Genomic DNA, 8,836 nt, shown 5'->3' on the forward strand with positions numbered 1-8,836 from the left:
CAGAGAGTGGGAACACATGAGATGAACAAACTGGGAGCAGGTGACCTGTCATGTGACCTGTCGGGTGACCTGTGGGTGACCTGAGAGGTGACCTGTCATGTGACCTGTCATGTGACCTGTCGGGTGACCTGTCATGTGACTGTCATGTGACCTGAGAGGTGACCTGTCATGTGACCTGTCGGGTGACTGTCATGTGACCTGAGAGGTGACCTGAGAGGTGACCTGAGAGGTGACCTGTCATGTGACCTGTCGGGTGACCTGGGTCGTGGGTGGAGGTCCACTCACCTGGCGGGGAGAAGCCGGGTGGCAGCTGGATGGTGGTCTGCTGCTGGGGCCGGACGGCCAGCTGTGGCTGAGGAGCAGCGGGCCGGGGGAGGTCGCCACCAGACCCGCCCTCTGCTGCTGGATGGATCGTGGCCACGGGCCCGCCCGGCCTCACCACGGCGGGCTGACCCACTCCGTTCACCGCCGGCTTCAGGCGGGAGGCTGTCCCGGTCCCGGTCTGGGTGGGGTGCTGGTCAGGATCACAGAGTTCCCAGAGACTCGGCTGGCTCGGAACCAGCACCTTGGTGTGCATCAGGGGCGGCGTGGTTCACCTGCGGGCCGGAGGCGGCCGGGGGGGGGGGGCTTGGGCTCGACCCCGTTCTGGGCCACCGGACCCGGGTGTCTCTGCAGGGGACGGCGGGGGACGCCACGGCGGCCTGCGGGGGTGAGGAGCGGCCGTGGAGGTGGTGCGGTGACCGGGCCGGGGACCGGGCTGGTCACAGTGCTGGTCCCAGTGCTGGTCCCAGTGCTGGTCCCAGTGCTGGTCCCCGGGCCGGTCACCGTGCTGGTCCCCGGCCCGGTCAGCACCGGAGCGGCTGCAGGCACAGAGTTCACTAACTTCACGGCTCCTCCGTTCAAACTTTGCAGCCCGGGAGACCCGGTCCCGGACCGCCTCCGCCGCGGCACCGGGACCCGAGCCGCCCGGGGGAAGCCAGCGGACCCGGCGGTCAGGAGGGGACGGGTCCCGGTACCGGGGAGGGAGCGGGGGGCCGCGGGGCTTACCGGAGGAGGGGGGCTTCCCGGAGGAGGGGGGACCCCACCGGGCTCGGTGCTCGCTGTGCTGGCTGCGGCTTCCTCCCGGAGGACGGCCCGGCCGCCGGAGCTCCGGCCCGGCCCCCGGCGGGGCTGGCGGCTGCGGCCGGCTCTGCGTCGCCCAGCTGGGACTCCAGAGAGCCCACCAGGTCGCTCACCGCCTTCTCGTCCACCTCGGTGAAGAGCATGTCCTCCAGTGGGTCGGAGGCTCCCGCCATCTTTGATGTCGGGCCGTTGTGCAAATCGTATTGTAGAATGTGCGCATGCGCGGAGGATCCGAGCGGGCGTCCAGCGTAGAAATAGGAGGAATAGAATGTAGAGTGTCAATGAATAGAGCCTGTGTGAGGAGGAGAGGCTCTGTTTGGTGACAGGGACAGAGCAATACAAGGATCACGGCTCCACATGAAGCAGAGAAACAGTAAGAATCCTTCACATTACGATGAGAGATGCGCAGCTCTCCTGGCAGTGCGGCTCTGCCTGTGAGGAGAGACACGTGTGTGCGCTGAGCATCACCTGACCACCTGATCACCTGATCACCTGACCCAGACCAGCCTGTGCACGCGCCTCTGAGCAGAGGAACGCGCTTCGTAACTTCTCTCGCGTCTCTCTGTAGAGCTGTGGACGTGTTTGCGCTTCTACCCCGCACAGATCTAGTTCCCGCGGCGGAGCGTCTTCTCGCGATATCAGGATGTTCCCGTTAGCCCCCGCGCTCACAGCGTCCGATGGAGGATGAGGTAGCCATGTTGTTGTAGCGGTGACGGTGGCAAAGAGAAGCGACCCGGAGAACCTCTGCATAGAACCTCTGCGTAGAACCTCTGCGTAGAACCTCAGTGCTCCGCTGCCCGCAGACCCGCAGACCCGCAGCGGCACCATGAGCGGCGGGACGCCCTACCTGGGCAGCAAGATCAGCCTGATCTCCAAAGCAGAGATCCGCTACGAGGGCATCCTGTACACCATCGACACCGAGAACTCCACCGTGGCGCTGGCCAAAGGTACTGCTTTACACAGCTAATGCTACACAGAGCTAATGCTACACAGAGCTAATGCTACACAGAGCTAATGCTACACAGCTAATGCTACACAGAGCTAATGCTACACAGAGCTAATGCTACACAGAGCCAATGCCACAGCCAATGCTACATAGAGCTAATGCTAGCACAGAGCCAATGCTACACAGAGCCAATGCTAGCACAGAGCTAATGCTAGCTCACATAGCATGCTAGCACATAGCACGCTAGCTCACATAGCCAATGCTAGCCACATAGCATGCTAGCACATAGCACGCTAGCTCACATAGCTAATGCTAGCTCACATAGCTAATGCTAGCACATAGCATGCTAGCACATAGCACCCTAGCTCACATAGCACGCCTAGCACACAGCATGCTAGCACACAGCTGCACATAGCATGCTAGCGCATAACACGCTAGCTCACTAAGCACGCTAGCGCACATAGCACGCTAGCGCACATAGCATGCTAGCGCCAGCTAGCATTAGCTTCTGCTGGTCTGCGAGCAGCTGTTCAGATAGCAGCGACACGTGAGGCAGTGCCAGACCGTTTACCCGCAGCTAGCATGGGCTAAAGCTAACAGCTAGCATGAGCTAAAGCTAACAGCTAGCATGCGCTAAAGCTAACAGCTAGCATGAGCTAACAGCTAGCATGAGCTGAAGCTAACTGCTAGCATGAGCTGAAGCTAACAGCTAACTGCTAGCATGAGCTGAAGCTAACAGCTAGCATGAGCTAACAGCTAGCATGAGCTGAAGCTAACAGCCAGCATGAACTAAAGCTAACAGCGCCACTATCATCAACAAGAACTCTAGCATGAACTAAAGCTAACAGCGCCACTATCATCAACAAGAACTCTAGCATGAACTAAAGCTAACAGCGCCACTATCATCAACAAACACGCTAGCATGAACCAAAGCTAACAGCGCCACTATCATCAACAAGAACTCTAGCATGAACTAAAGCTAACAGCGCCACTATCAACAAGAACTCTAGCATGAACTAAAGCTAACAGCGCCACTATCATCAACAAGAACTCTAGCATGAACAAAGCTAACAGCCACTATCATCAACAAACACTCTAGCATGAACCAAAGCACAGCGCCACTATCATCAACAAACACGCTAGCATGAACCAAAGCTAACAGCGCCACTATCATCAACAAGAACTCTAGCATGAACTAAAGCTAACAGCGCCACTATCATCAACAAGAACTCTAGCATGAACTAAAGCTAACAGCTCTATCATCAACAAGAACTAGCATGAACTAAAGCCAACGGCGCCACTATCATCAACAAGCACGCTAGCATGAACTAAAGCTAACAGCGCCACTATCATCAACAAGAACTCTAGCATGAACTAAAGCTAACAGCGCCACTATCATCAACAAACACGCTAGCATGAACTAAAGCTAACAGCGCCACTATCAACAACTCTAGCATGAACTAAAGCTAACAGCGCCACTATCATCAACAAACACGCTAGCATGAACTAAAGCTAACACTATCATAGCTATCACTAACAAGCATGCTAGCTAAAGTTAACGCTGGTTTAACGTTCACTGTCATGCTGTAAAGAGGCTCAGAGGTCACTGGGTTCACTCACAGCAGATTATGACGCTGACCATCTGTTAAATGAAGCTTCACCTGAGCAGGCGTTAGTCATTTATCCTATATATATATAATATAATATATATATATATATATATATATTATATATATTGTATATTATATATTATATATATATTATATATATATATATATATATATATATATATATATATATAGGATAAATGTGTGTAATGAGAAGTAATAATATATGTAAATGTGTAAAACTGTGGTATTCTGACCGTGAGTTGTCTCCTCCTCAGTGCGCTCCTTCGCACCGAGACCGCCCCACCGACCGCTTCTATCCCGCCTCGAGACGACACCTTCGGTACATCATCTTCAGAGGCAGCGACATCAAAGGACCTGGACGGTGCGAGCCGCCCAAGCCGACATGCTTCTTCCTCAGGACCCGCCATCGTCCAGGTAAACCTCCTCCACACACACCTGGATCCTGATGGAGCGTTTAGGAGCAGAGGTTCACAGTGTGACGCTAACCCTCTCCTCCTCAGTCCTCCATGAGCTCCAGCTCCTCGTCTCGGCCGCCGCCGCCCCGACCCGTTCCAGTCTGCGGCTCCTCGGCCTCTTCAACCGGGCTCCGGTTCCTGCCTACAACCAGTTCAGCACCAGCCCCCTGGTTTCCCCCCAGTTTGGACCCGTTGGTGTTGGTGAGTTCTTCTCCTCGCAGCAGGGACCCAGCTGGGCATGAGATCCAAGGGTTCAGGGTCTCTCTGTGGCCCTTGAACCACGTAACGCATGCCATAAGGACAGAAGAGGGCTGTGTTGTTCACAGAACTGAGACTTGAATGTTGTGCCTCTGAGGGTCGGTAGACGTTAGAGTACGAGCAGCCGTCTACAGGTGTGTCCTTTATATTGCTATTAAAGTTCTGTCATGTGACAGTGAACTCTGGGAAATGATCCGGGACATTTCCACTGTTATTAATCACTATATGTTATCAATAGATACAGTATATTATTATTATTATTATTAATAATAGGATAACTTCATGAGGACAGTTGTGAGTCTGCATTCTGTCTGCTGTGAATGATTCCTTTTCCAGCTACAGACTCTGAACCAGTGTTCTGTATGGTGTTATTTATTTATATATTATATTATATTATATTTATATATATATATATATATATATATATATATATATATATATATATATATATATATATATATATATATATATATATATATATATATATATATATATATATATATATATATATATATATATATATATATATATATATATATATATGAATAAATGAAGCTATATATATATATATGTATATATCAAGTTGAATAAATGAAGCAGTAATTGGCTGTTTACTAAGTTAAAGGAGAATCAGCTGACTGAGCATGCTCAGTATGTTCCTCTGTGCTCATTGGGTAACGGCTGACGCAGCTTTTAGCTCCACCTCCAGGCTGCTGGAGGTTTAGAGTGGTTCTAGTGTTAACCGGAGGTGTTTACAGAATCCCCTTTTACAACGTAGAGGAACGTGTCTGATGTAGAATCATGTGTATGTATCCGGGTCTCTGAGATCATCATGAACCTCTAACCCTGATCCGGTTCTGGTTCTCCTCTCCCCTCCCACAGGACGCAGCAGCCCCGGCCTGGACCCTTTAAGGAAGAGCCCCACCCTGGAGCAGGTGATCCAGAGCGCCCGTCGGCACCCCCCACCTCCACCACTACGGCCCCCGGCCTGGGGGACGCAGGAGCCCCCCACGCTCGCACGGCCCCGCCCCACCTCCGGCCAGAAGATCCAGCTTCAGGGACGGCATGGACACGAGGAGGGGGTGAGACGGTCCGGGAGGACGCAGCAGCCATGGCTGGTCTGCACCGCGGACCATCTCCTCCTCTCTGCTCTCGGCTGTAGATAGAGCGCCCCCTGCAGGGCTCACTCACTCCGTCTTCAGCCACCCAGGTGAGACTGCAGTGTGGACAGATCTGTAGTCCTCTGTCTCTGTGTCTGGTAGATCTGTAGTCCTCTGTCTCTGTGTCTGGTAGATCTGTAGTCCTCTGTCTCTGTGTCTGGTAGATCTGTAGTCCTCTGTCTCTGTGTCTGGTAGATCTGTAGTCCTCTGTCTCTGTGTCTGGTAGATCTGTAGTCCTCTGTCTCTGTGTCTGGTAGATCTGTAGTCCTCTCTGTCTGAGGGTGAAACGGAGGAGGATCAGTAGTTTAGATGCTTTATATAAATATTTTATCAGTGAACTAGTTTACAGGATATTCAGCCTTTAGTTCTTATAGAACGTTTAATACAAAGACCATAAAGTCAGCCATGAATATGAGATATGAGTTTACAGATGATGGTAATCACCATCAGTCTGTGATCATATCTCATATCGTAGTTGTTTAGATTCAGATCATTTTTCATCACTTGGAGAATAAACTCCTTCATGCTTTGAGCTTGCGTTCCATCTGCGGAGGCTTCACGCTCGGACGCTTGGTTTAGTGTCTAAACCGAGCTGAACTCTGGAGACAGAACTCTCCTCGCAGAGGACGAGTGCTTTGTTTGACTTCCTGTTCTCATGGTTTTGGTTCTGTTCTAATGTTTCCTTGTTGTTCTGCTCCTCAGCGGCTGCTGGAGCTCCGGCTAACCGGCGAGGGCGGGGGTGGACACTGCGGCCGAGGACGCTTCAACGTCCGCCGGGACGGACCCATGAAGTTTGAGAAGGACTTTGACTTTGAGAGCTTAACGCTCAGTTCAACAAGGAGGAGATCGACAGGAGTTCCAGAGCAAGCTCAAGCTGAAAGGTATCTATGACCAGCTGCTAACGTTACTAGCTCTCCTCCTGTAGGCCGTTAGCGGTGCTGCTAACGTTACTAGCTCTCCTCCTGTAAGCCGTTAGCGGTGCTGCTAACTTTACTAGCTCTCCTCCTGTAAGCTGTTAGCGGTGCTGCTAACGTTACTAGCTCTCCTCCTGTAAGCCGTTAGCGGTGCTGCTAACGTTACTAGCTCTCCTCCTGTAAGCCGTTAGCGGTGCTGCTAACGTTACGAGCTCTCCTCCTGGGGTAATTTAGCGGTGCTGCTAACTTTACTAGCTCTCCTCTTGTTAGCCGTTAGCGGTGCTGCTAACATTACTAGCTCTCCTGTTGATTTAAACACAGATTGGTTGTTTACACTGTAACGAGATCAGAGACTATAAAAGCATGAATCCAGATGTTTTCATACTTCCGTCTCCTTTGTAACATCTGTGTGGTCCTTCATCATGTGACCGTGTCCTCCTCTGGTCTCTCAGGAGAAGACGGAGAAGACGGAGAAAGCGGTGAATGGAGAGGAGAAGGGCGACTCTGTAGCAGAGACCCAGACCAGTGAAGGAGGTGCTGAGGAGGAGGAGACCCGCTGGGCCCCAACTGTTACTACGACAAGTCCAAGTCCTTCTTCGACAACATCTCCTGTGACGACACCAGGTACCGGTCCAGGTCTACCTAAGTCCCTTTCCGTCTGTCCTCCGTCTCTCCTATGAGGACACTTGAGACAGAAGTTTCTGTGACATTAACACATCTGTGTTGTCTTTTGTCTCTTCAGGAAAGCTAATGAGAAGTCTGGAGTCTCCGGGTTCCCCAGGTAAGAGGTTCAGGTTCTGGTGGTCCTGGTCTGTTCAGAACCACTTCATGAGTTCATATCATAGTTTCAGAGCTGCTCCTCTTCATCTCCTCCTCCTCTTCTTTACCTCCTCACCTCTTCACCGCCTCCTCTCCTCCTCAGGGAGCGGAGGCAGACCTGGGCGGAGGAGAGGAGGATGAACGCGGAGACGTTTGGACTCCCTCTCCGTCACGGCCGAGGACGAGGAGGTTACCGTGGACGAGGAGGAATGGGCTTCAGAGGAGGTCGGGGTCGCTCGGCAAGCCGAGGCTCCTTCGGGTCCGCCGCAGGGAGGAGGCGGCTTCAGAGGAGGTTACCGGGAAACCAGGCCGGCAGGGAGTTTGCTGACCTATCAGCATACAGGGTGAGTCTGGTCACATGATCTCATTATTGTACAGGAGTTTATTATTATTATTATTAATAATAATATTATTATCATTATTATATTAATCATTATTATAATATTATTATTATATTAATCATTATTATTATATTATTATTATATTAATCATTATTATTATTATTATTATATTAATTATTATTATTATTATATTAATCATTATTATTATTATTATTATAATATTATCATTATTATTATTATCATTATTATATTATTTTTATAATTATTATATTATTATTATATTATCATTATTAATATTATTATTATTATTATTATCATAATTATTATATTAACATTATTATATTAACATTATTATTATCATTATTAGAGGAGAGACTTTTGTTTAAGGAGATTCCTCATTCAGTTCAGAACGTCTCCTGACCTTCAACATGACCTCTGACCTTAAAGACTACCTTATTGTCTGTCCTCAGGTTGTGTCCATGATAACGTATGTTCTAACAGCTGTTGTTGTTGTTGTTGTTTGTTTGTGTTTGGTCTCCAGAAGGACAACAAAGTGTCAGCGTAGTCTTCATGGAGAGGTTCTCCTCCAGGAACCCAGCGGTGTTCTGACTCAGAGAACCAGGACGTTCTACTAGTTGTATATTTGTCACCAGCACTGAGGACAGACGGCGAAACACAACGGGAGACAACCATCGCCAACATCCCATAATAAGTTCTAATAATGTATAAATGTCATGTTTCATTTCTCTCCACCTCAATCAGATGCTGACACATGTGAACACTCACCTTCATCCCCCCTCTTCCCCCCTCTTCATCCCCCCCTCCTCTTCATCCTCCTCTTCATCCCCCTCCTCTGCATCACCTCCTCTTCCTCCAGTGTTTGTAGAGGAGGCTCCACCTCTTAAAGGGACAGTAGTGATGTTTAGAGATCAACACTAACAGAATCCGTTCACTCTTCAGTCACACCAGACTTCATTCACAAAACCCCTCGCTTAACAGCAGAACGCTGCTGCAGCAGAACGTTGCTGTAGCAGAACGTTGCTGCAGTAGAACTGAGTCTGAACGTCTCTACCGTCCCTTTAACGTTGGCGTGGGGAGTCAACACGTCTCCTCTGGTTATCAGAGCAGATTGGACCACAGGTCAAAGTTCATCTGCTGCTCTTAGTTTCCTCTCCTTCACTCGTGGTGCT

At 50.1% G+C, this 8,836-nt stretch overlaps 1 pseudogene; it reads left to right on the forward strand.

The window, feature by feature from the left end:
• The first annotated feature begins 1,664 nt into the window (after window positions 1–1,664).
• On the forward strand, window positions 1,665–8,437 carry LOC129114893 (protein LSM14 homolog A-like; annotated as a pseudogene).
• The last annotated feature ends 399 nt before the right edge of the window (window positions 8,438–8,836 follow it).

The sequence above is a fragment of the Anoplopoma fimbria genome, unplaced genomic scaffold, assembly GCF_027596085.1.
Source record: "Anoplopoma fimbria isolate UVic2021 breed Golden Eagle Sablefish unplaced genomic scaffold, Afim_UVic_2022 Un_contig_10833_pilon_pilon, whole genome shotgun sequence".
Lineage (NCBI taxonomy): Eukaryota > Metazoa > Chordata > Actinopteri > Perciformes > Anoplopomatidae > Anoplopoma > Anoplopoma fimbria.